The sequence below is a fragment of the Mustelus asterias genome, chromosome 9 (genome assembly GCF_964213995.1).
Source record: "Mustelus asterias chromosome 9, sMusAst1.hap1.1, whole genome shotgun sequence".
NCBI lineage: Eukaryota > Metazoa > Chordata > Chondrichthyes > Carcharhiniformes > Triakidae > Mustelus > Mustelus asterias.
In genome coordinates, this window is record NC_135809.1 from 70121275 (window position 1) to 70131518 (window position 10244).

The 10244-nt window shown below is 44.2% G+C and overlaps 1 pseudogene; it reads left to right on the top strand.

Annotated features, from left to right (window-relative positions):
- The first annotated feature begins 1160 nt into the window (after positions 1-1160).
- On the top strand, positions 1161-9417 carry LOC144499240 (maestro heat-like repeat-containing protein family member 1 pseudogene; annotated as a pseudogene).
- The last annotated feature ends 827 nt before the right edge of the window (positions 9418-10244 follow it).

Below are 10244 nucleotides of genomic sequence, written 5' to 3' on the forward strand. Positions count from 1 at the left end.
GGTTACTTAAAGAGTAAAGTTGTGATCAATTAAAAGGCTGACATCAAAGCATGGTGTATGTTAAGACTCAGTTAAATTCAAATTAAGAATTTGATGTCAAGTTTAAAAGTCATCTTTCATTTAAGCATATTTAATCTTGAATCACATCAACATCTCTGCTTTGAAGCACTTTACTAGAAATATCTGTCTCATTATACCATTTCCATATGTTTAGTGTCAGTGCTTTGTATGACACTGGGTTGATATTAGGAAATAAACTATTGTACAATCCAACATGGGTGCCAAGGTTTGCAGTAGTTTCCTTTATCAGTATGGTCTGTATATCTCTTGTCTATACCTTAACCCAAACCCCCTATCCATCTTAAACTGGCACTATCAGCAAATGATCCAGTGGCAGCATCACAACATAACATCTTATGTCATGTGACTTCACAATGAAAACCATAACAACCCAGAGGCAAGAGGGACAGACAAATTATAGCAAAGTGGTACCCAAGTGTGCAGTTGTATTTGAGAAAGTGATGAGAAGCAAGCTAGAAAACGGGTGTGTTTGTCATATCTATTCAAATTGGAGAGAGGATTGAAAACACTGTGTGAAGGAACAGCATTAATGATTAAAGACAAAGATTAGTGAGAGAGGGAAAACACAGTCACCCAACAGATTTGATTCTGAGAGCGAGCGAAGAAAGGTCATCTTTAATATTTCATAGAAAGTCATTGATCAATCAGATCCTTCAGGTTGAAGAACAGTGTCTAAAACACAGAGCAAAGATCCAGACAATTCTGCTTCGAATAACCCAGTCCAACGCCGGCATCTCCACATCTCGAATAACTACATCAGAGTTCAGGGTTTTCATTCTGAAAGGACCCGTTCTTTAGTGTGAGGGCTAATAATCTTTCTAAGTACTGAACTCAGCACTTTTAGCTTTCCAAACTCAGGTTGTGGAAAGATTGCTAAAATGTACAGCAGTGTGGAATTATTCTCAGTTGCCCTACTGAAGATGGCTGGAGAGGAAGATGAAAGTTGTCGTCAGAATATATCAAACACCCTCCATGCATTGGGATGTCATCAGCCAGAAACGGTGTTAAAGACCTGTCATAAATATCTGTCCCAACACACCACACTGTCAGTTTCACAGGGGGTTATAATATTGGACAGCATGACAAAGATTATCAAGGACACCATTGATCAAATGAGCCCAGCACTAGCACAAAAAGTTATCTCTCTGGCTACACTGTGGATGACGGCATTAACAGGAACACAAGCTGAAAGCCAGGAAGCTGCATGCAATCTTCTAGTGGCCATGAGTATCAGATTTATTAATCAAGTTGTCCAGTTGACAATGGAGAATTTTAAACAAGGGAACCTTCCTCATGTGTACATGGTGAAGACCCTGAGCAAAATGTCAACACAAAATGTTTATGGCATGGTCCCTTTTCTCAAATCTATTATGGAAACCATGATCCCAGTTCTTATTGGAGTTAAAGAGGATGAGCTGAAGTCTGTATTTGCTTCAGCAATGGGGAGCTTTAGCAAAAGCATCCTGAACTATCTGGAGAATAAGGAGAAAGTCTCAGATCCTACAGTGACTAAAAAGATGTTTGCTACTGAGATTAACATTGTCTATAGTCTGCTTTTCAAAATGTGGCTTGAGAAGGAGCATCCCAAGTTCAACATCCCCACTGTGGAAGCTCTAGGCTATGTCAGCTCCCTGCTACCGAAGGACAGACTAGAGGAAGAGCTGCCCAAATTAATCTATGGTCTCCTGTCTCTATCCAAGAAACAAGGAGGACATTGTTCAATCACAGAGTGTCTGTGCAGGGTATTGGATATTGCCATAGAAATGAAATGTTTCAACCTGAAAGCACAGGTGGATAATGTGCTTCACAATCTTCACCAGCAGATTTGTCTTCCAGTGGACTTCAGTAACCAACTTGCTGCAAAGAGCCACACTGAGATCCTTGGCTGTTTCACAGTCCTCGCTCCAGTTTATGCAGACTCATTGGTCGAGTTCCTCTTGTCTAGGTTAGAGAATGTTGACCAACAAGTGAGAGTAGGAACTCTCACTGTACTGAGACACCTCATCAGCTCAGTCTCCTCACACTTAGAGAGAAAGAAAGCTGAGATTGTGGCTGCAGTGAAACCAGTTCTTCTAGACAAGAGCAGCAATCAGGAAAAGAAGATCATTGCCCAGGTGATATGTGCCATGGCCCAGCAAGGTTACCTTGAGCCAGAAGGGGGAAAAGCCATGGTGGAATTTCTCATCCGACAGTGTGCTACACCCCATCATTCAGGGAGCCTGGCATCATCTAACCAACATCTAGATCAGGTTACAGATGAAGATGTAGTTACAGTATGTGAAACAGTGATGTTTATGATCACAAATGCAATAGAGATGGAGGATATTCTCTGGCCAGTCTTATTAGAGTGTGTCACAATAAGCCAGTACGCTAAAGCTTTAACAACAATCTGCAATTGTTTAACACAGCTAGGGAAAAGGAAATTGCAAGTTGGCAATGAAAGCTTTACATTTCCTTCCAAAGAAGAAAGCAATCTCCCTACAGCCCAGGCATTGTTGGCCCGGCTCCTCATTGTGTCCTGTTGTCCATACCAAGGAGGAGGCCAAGGAGCTGCTGCACTGAGGCTATTGCAAGTCTTAAGTTTCAATATCCACCCAGCCACAGTGACAGAGTGGGCAGAGGAACTCCCAGCATTAGCTGATCATTTACTAGCAAATTCAGAGGAGTCTCTATCCCAACAAGAATGGGAGAAGAAACTGTTGTTGCTCTTGTCCAGAACACTGAATCGCATTGATAATGGGGACTGGACAGCTAAACTAAGTGACGAAATGTGTAAACAAATCCTAACCAATCATCACTCCCCACAAGAGAAAGGCTTTCTTTATAAATCTCTTGGCACAGTGCTCCATCATGTCCCCATTAAGAACATAAAGCAAGAGCTTCGCCAAATGTTAATGAGTGTACAGCACAATGAGAGTGTAGAGAGAGAGGGAGTAGCTGCTGCCATTGGTTTCTGTGCTATGACTCACTTTGATGATACCCTCAGTATCCTGGAGGAGTTTGCTAATTCCAACAGCTTAAAGAACACAAGTAATTTCTTTAATATTCTGAGGGATAAGTCTGATGTGGATCTGGATAAAGTTAAGAGCACACTGGTTCTGTGCTATGGGAACATGGCCCTCTATTCACCTGAGGAACTAGTTCTATCTAGAATCGAGAGTCATATTTTGTCAGCCGTGGTTAACCAATTTATTATAAAGGTGCAGGGAATAAAGGCTGAATCCAAGGATCTCACACTAAAGCTCAGCCTAATAAAGACTGTGACTCTGATAGCCAGATCCCTGCAGTCAATTCACCAGAGAGTTCCCTTCAACTTCAGTGGAAAAAGGCAGCTTTTGCTATACATGCAGGACATTATTGAGGCTGAGCTACCAGAGCTACTGCTGAACCCTGTTCGACAGTTAGCCATGTCTGCCTGCATCTATCTTGTCCAGCTACACACTGACTCAAACCAAGATGACACCTCACAATTAATTCAAATCTGTCTAACCAGTACTTTCAGCTTAGTCCCTTCTGAACTGGACAAGGCCAAAGGCACAGAGAGGAACACCAAAGAGACAGCCATGCTTTATAAACAAACCATGACTGCCCTGCAAGAGCTCCTGAAGCAAATATTACTTCAGGACCTGTCCCCTGAAGGTCTTCAGGGCATATTCAAGAAGGTAGAAGAGTGGATCATGTCACCAAAGGACTATGAACGAGAGAGAGCCATGGAGACTACCTTTGAACTGCTGAAATGTTACTTGGAGACACTCGATGTTAAAAACGTAGTACCGTTGAATAACATGGGGACGCTAATTGGACGATTGATGCCACGCTGTGTAGATCTGTCACCATCCATCGGGCAGTTAGCCATGGACAGTTTGTACATTATCCTGTCTATTCAGTTCTCATATGAAGGCACCAATCAGAATCAGCATAAAGAGCAGTTAGATGTTCTGAAAGCAGTCAGGGAAGAATTTGTCAGCATTGATAGATCAATCCTCTTTCAAACATGCAGCCAGATCACTGAGATTATTTCTAACTGTTTGCCCCATGACCAGTTGAGCAATCTGCTCTTTGCAATCTTTAAAGGATTGGCCGATCAACATCCCAACTGTTCCAGTGCAGCCGCTATCCTCCTGAAAACCATCATTAAAAGACGTGGCAGTGAACTTCGGGACCAGGTCCCTGAGATACTTGACTTGCTGAGAGTTCAGTTACAGTCAGTTCCTTCAGAGGCTGTGAAATTTTCAGTTCTACGCAGTATTGCCATTCTAACCACACACAACACACCAACAGTTGTGTCCTGTCTCCTCACTTTCCCAGTTCCTTTGGATGAGTATGTCAGTGACATATGGAGAGCATTGGCAGAGGAGACAGAATGTTCCATGAATACAATGAGGGAGCTGCTGAATATCCTGAACAAACAGGTACCAGTTGGGGAAAGGAGAACCTATCCCATCACTGACAATCTGAATCAGTATTCAGCTCTTGAATCCCTGGCTGCTGTGTGTGCTCTGTATGAAATAATAACCACACCCGAGTCAAGAGAGACAGTCATCAAACTATTCCCCCAATTATTCAGCACATTGCTCATCCATCACAGCTCCTCCATCAATGTTCGTCTGCCCAAAGTTTTTGTTCCCCATCGTGAATCAAAGCAGAGGGATATCTCAGCTGAACCTCAGTCATTGAGCAGCAGGGATGTGTGTGTGAATTGTGTAGAGATGTTAATAGAGCTGTTAAATACGTCAAATAATAAATATGTGGTACATTTCATGCTGGAATGTGGAGGTTGGAATCAGATGATGGACCTACGCAAATCACACAGAGGGGTTATTCTGCTGGCTAAAGCAATGGTCCGATATGCTGGCTCTAGTCTGACTGGAATTGTAGTGCAACTCTCTGCTCTCATCCTCACAGTAGAGGAATGTCAGAAAGTCACTGTGGCTGCCTTCTTTGGAGAACTTTTAAAGTCTCCACTGACTTCACAGCTTCAGCTAACGGATACCCTGATGAACAGGCTGCTTAGATGTCTTTTCAGTTCTTCTTCAGTTGTCCAGTTTCTCTGTGTTCGGGGCCTGAGCAATGTTACAACTGGAGCTCCTCACAGAATAGAAAAATATTCACGGCCAGTGCTTTGTGCAATGACTGCTCTGATGGAAACTGGGGAAAATGACAATGAGCTGCTAATGTTTGAGGTGTTGTTATGCCTTTCAAAGCATTTGGCTCAATTGAGACCAAATACCATCAGGCCCTTTATATTGAAAATCATCAATGGGATCCAACCATTCTTTGAAGCGAAGTGTGAAAAGGTGCAGGCTGAAGCGTTTAGCGTGTTGGGGAGTTTAGCCAAATGTGGATGTCGAGATCCCAGAACTTTTTTTTACCAACAAATCCATTCACACTTGGTTTGTTTGTTGCTGCACCTGGGTGGAAAGAGCAAGGAAGTGTCTAGATCATGTAGCTCAACACTTGCTTTGGCCATTCCCCTTATTGGCTCAGCTGAAGTATGCTCCAAGATTGAGAAGCATTTAGGGGCAAATACCCTGAACTACACAGAATTCCTGAGAGACATTACAAAACAATTGATTAAAGATTTTCCTGATAGGACCCACACATACGTTACAGACTGTGTATCCTTCTTCAACAACCCAGAGGTACAGATCCGAGCAAATGCAGTCACTCTTTCAGCTTTGTTTTTCCAAAATCCAGAAGAAAGTTCAAAGCCTGCCCAGAGAGTCAAGTGGTGGAAAAAGTATAAATACTAAAGCTGAGTCTGATCATTTGTCTGAATTCAACACAGACCCTGATCCTCAACCTTCTCCTCAACATAGACCCAGATCATCAACCTTCCCTTCAACAGACCCTAATCCTTCTCAACCTTCTCTTCAACACAGACCCTGATCCTCATCCTTCCCTTCAACATAAACCCAGGTCCTCCTCAACCTTCTCTTCAACACAAATCCTGATCTTCCTCAACCTTCTCTTCAACACAGACCATGATCCTCGACCTTCTCTTCAACATAGACCCAGATCCTCTTCGATTTTCCCTTCAACATAGACCCTGATCCTCACCCTTCCCTTCAACAGATCCTGATCCTCCTCGATATCTTCAACACAGACACTGATCCTCCTTCAACTCCTCTATTTCACAATGAATTGTTGTTTCTTGCTGAATGACGTTTTGTAATTTTATTTTAAATAAACTGAAATCCTGTTGTTATGTTCTAATTACTCGGTGCAGACGTAACTGTGCAGTGCTAAATTCTGATGTAGAGACAATCTCTATCCCTCAGTCTAGGAATTCTTGGTTCAATTTTTTAACAGAGAATCTTAGAACAAATTGACTGCACACATTACTCCTAGATAGAACCTTAACCTGTCCTGTGTTCAGCCAAACACTAGTTTTCCAACACCAAACACCCTTTATTGTGCACCGAAGAAGGGCTGTGTCTGCAGCCTATGGCTGAACAGTCTATGCCTCAGAGCCTACAATGCTGATCCAGGTTGAGCAGCATGTTTAAAAACCCTTGCTTCTCATTGAGCGAGCCTCCACTTGCTCAATAAGGAACCTCGCATTCCATGAAGCCCATGGAGCAATCTAATCGATGATCCCCCGTGGTCATCATAACATCCTTCCTCCCTTGGGTCGATGTCACTCCCAGCACCCCACTACAAGGCCCTTTCCACTTGGCAGTCGGTCTGTGGTCCATCGAGAGTGGGGCTGGGTAAGGTGGTGTAAACCAAACAGGGGACCTTTGTTTCCAGAGGGAGCATTGCAGGGTTACTGATGAAGGTTCCTCCACACGTTCCATTCCAATCCTGATGGAAACTCATTGTCATTTTCCCCAGTTTTCTTCAGCCTCCATCTCCAAGACCATACCTTTGGTATCCGGAGGGGCAATGCAGAGTCAGCTTTGAGCAGAGGGCTGACACTGGCAGGGCAGTGGCCAACTTCAAGGCCAGTAGCGAAGCCTGCTTGTGAACGGACCACCTGGCTCTGAGATGATCCAGTGCTTCTTTAAAGTTTACCGTGGACTACAACCCTAAGATTCTGGTCCTGTTTTCTCCACAATTCCAGGGACCCAACAGGGACCATCCTCAAAGTTTCTCACATGAGCCAGATCACCTATTGTGAAAGTTCTTTGTCTTTGCAGAATCATAATTTTTTTTTGGTTTTCTTAGGACTCTACTCACCCAGCAGGTTTGGGAATAGCAGGCTCAATCTGGTCAAAGCGATTGTCCCATTAACAACTCCACTGGGGCAACACCTGGTGTTATGTGCGGTGTGGTCCCATATCAACAAAAGATCATGCCAATTTGGTCTCCATGGATGCCGCCAGTTGTTCCTTCATGCCATTTTTGAAGGTTTGAACCGTCCATTCTCCCATCCTTTGACGACGGGTGCTAAGGTGCAATCCGAACTAGTCGGATATCATTGGAGAGCACATAGATCTGGAAATCACCGCTAGTAAAGGCCATGTCATTACCAAAAATCAGGACTTTCAGTATTCCGTGTGTAATGAAGCTTTATCATAATTTCTCAATTATAGCCTGAACCATCATGGAACCGATGCAGTGCACCTCTAAACAACTGGAGTGTGCATTCACCAGGATAAAAACCTGCCAGGCCATTCCCATGGGTATAGGGAAGCTGAGGGTGGGAGTTTTTGATTTTCCCGGAACAGGTCACATTGCTTCATCAAGTCTGTGATGTCAGAGTCAAGACGGGGCCACCAGAAATAACTCCTAGCCAGCATTTTCATTTTTGATATTCCAGGGTGGTTATTATGCAGTTCCATTAATATTGGACATTGTCCTGGGGGCTGGACAATTACTCAGGACCCCCAAACAATGATTCCATGCTCAAAACTAAGTTAATCTTTCTCAACAAGATAGGGTTTAATTTCTTCGAAGGGTGGTCCTTTGAATTTATATTACATATTTAACGCAGTAATGGTTCACCAAGACAGCACTATCAATAAGCCTCTGTCATGGATTTGCTTGGTAACAACAAGACTCAGAATTAAATAAGGCATGATGGGATGTAATCAAACTAGCAAAAAGGGAGAAACTGCCAGCAGCCCACTTTCAAAGAGGCTGATGAGATGCATCACTGAAAGGCCAGTTTGCCATCACAAAAGGCCAGTTTACCATCACTGAAAGGCTAGTTTACGAAAGACAGTCAAGAGGATAACATCATCCAGGATGAACCAGCCCACTTGATCAGTAACCAATCAGCTCCCTGTATCAGGAATAACTTTGACTGCAGTGTTTACAATCCAGGATGCACTCCAAGGCACACTGTGTAATAGGTGCTCATTCCTCCTAAACTCTGAAACATTTAAATTATTATAACTTACCCCCCTCAACTACATCTTTTAATACCCTACGACACAGTGTTATCAGTCCTGCTGCTGAGGCCAGGAACTCCAAGGTGTTTTATGAGGTTAGCCTGGACCTTAAAGTTTACATTTGATTTTGGCATTAGGGTGAGCATAAGGTGTTTCACTCCAGATATGATTCAAGTGATCCACGAGGAAGCTTTCATCAAAACAAACTTTATTTAAGAACAGGTAGAATATAACACAAATTCACTGTTGAACGTGGATTATAAAATTCTAGTCAAGGTCATCGCCAACCGGGTCAAGTCTGCTCTGGGGTCAGTAATCCATCCTGATCAAACCTGTGCTGTACCCGGCAGGAATATCTCTGATAGCCTCGCGCTACTCAAGGATATGATCACCTACGTGCAGGACAGGCAGGTGGATACCTGCCTCGTCAGCCTAGACCAAGAGAACGCGTTTGACAGAATATCGCACAGCTACATGATGGATGTGCTCTCCAAAATGGGCTTTGGGGAGGGAATCCGCAATTGGATCCAACTGCACAGACATCAGTAGCGCAGTTTCAATCAATGGGTGGGAATCAGATAGGTTTCAGATCAATCAGGTCTGGAGTCTGACAGGGCTGCCCTCTCTCCTCCGTCCTTTTTGTGTGTTGCATTGAATCCTTTGCCGAGTCCATCAGAAAGGACCCAGGCATCAAAGGGGTTACCATCCCAGGCAGCGGAGGCACGCAGGTCAAAGCCTCCCTGTACATAGATGATGTGGTTGTCTTCTGCTCGGATCCGTCGTCTGTTCACAGGCTCCTCAAGTCTGTGAGCAGTTCGAGCTGGCCTCGGGAGCCATAGTCAACTGGGGCAAGAGCGAAGCTATGTTCTTTGGGAATTGGGCTGACAGATCCTTTGTCCCCTTCACCGTCAAGGCAGACTACTTAAGGTGCTGGGGATATGGTTTGGAGCGGTGGGGGTGTGTGCCAAAAACTGGGAAGAGCGCATCGTCAAAGTAAGGCAGAAATTGGGCTTGTGGGAGCAACGCTCCACTCTATCACCAGAAAAAACCTGGTCAGCCAGTGTGAGGTACTGTCCGTTTTGTTGTACGTGACGCAGGTCTGACCTATCCCCAAATCCTGCGCAGCAGCAGTGACCCAGGCCATCTTCAAATTTATCTGGAGATCTAAGATGGATCGTGTCCAGAGGGAAGCAATACATAAATCTCTGGAGAATGGAGGGAAAAATATTCCCAACGCCGCCTTATCCTGATGGCCACCTTTGTGTGCGGCTGTATCAAGCTGTGTCATAGAGTCATAGAGGTTTACAGCATGGAAACAGGCCCTTTGGTCCAACTTGTCCATGCTGCCCTTTTTTTTTTAAAACCCGTAAGCTAATCCCAATTGCCCGCATTTGGCCCATATCCCTCTATATCCATCGTACCCATGTAACTATCTAAATGCTTTTTAAAAGACAAATTTGTACCCGCCTCTACTACTACCTCTGGCAACTTGTTCCAGACACTCACCACCCTCTGTGAAAAAATTGCCCCTCTGGACACTTTTGTATCTCTCCCCTCTCACCTTAAACCTATGCCCTCTAGTTTTAGACTCCCCTACCTTTACCATAGAACCATAGAAAATTACAGCTCAGAAACAGGCCTTTTGGCCCTTCTTGTCTGTGCCGAACCTTTTTATGCCTAGTCCCACTGACCTGCACTTGGACCATATCCCTCCACACCCCTCTCATCCATGAACCCGTCCAAGTTTTTCTGCGCATTTACCACTTTATCCGGCAGCTCATTCCACACTCCCACCACTCTCTGCGTGAAGAAGCCCCCCCTAAT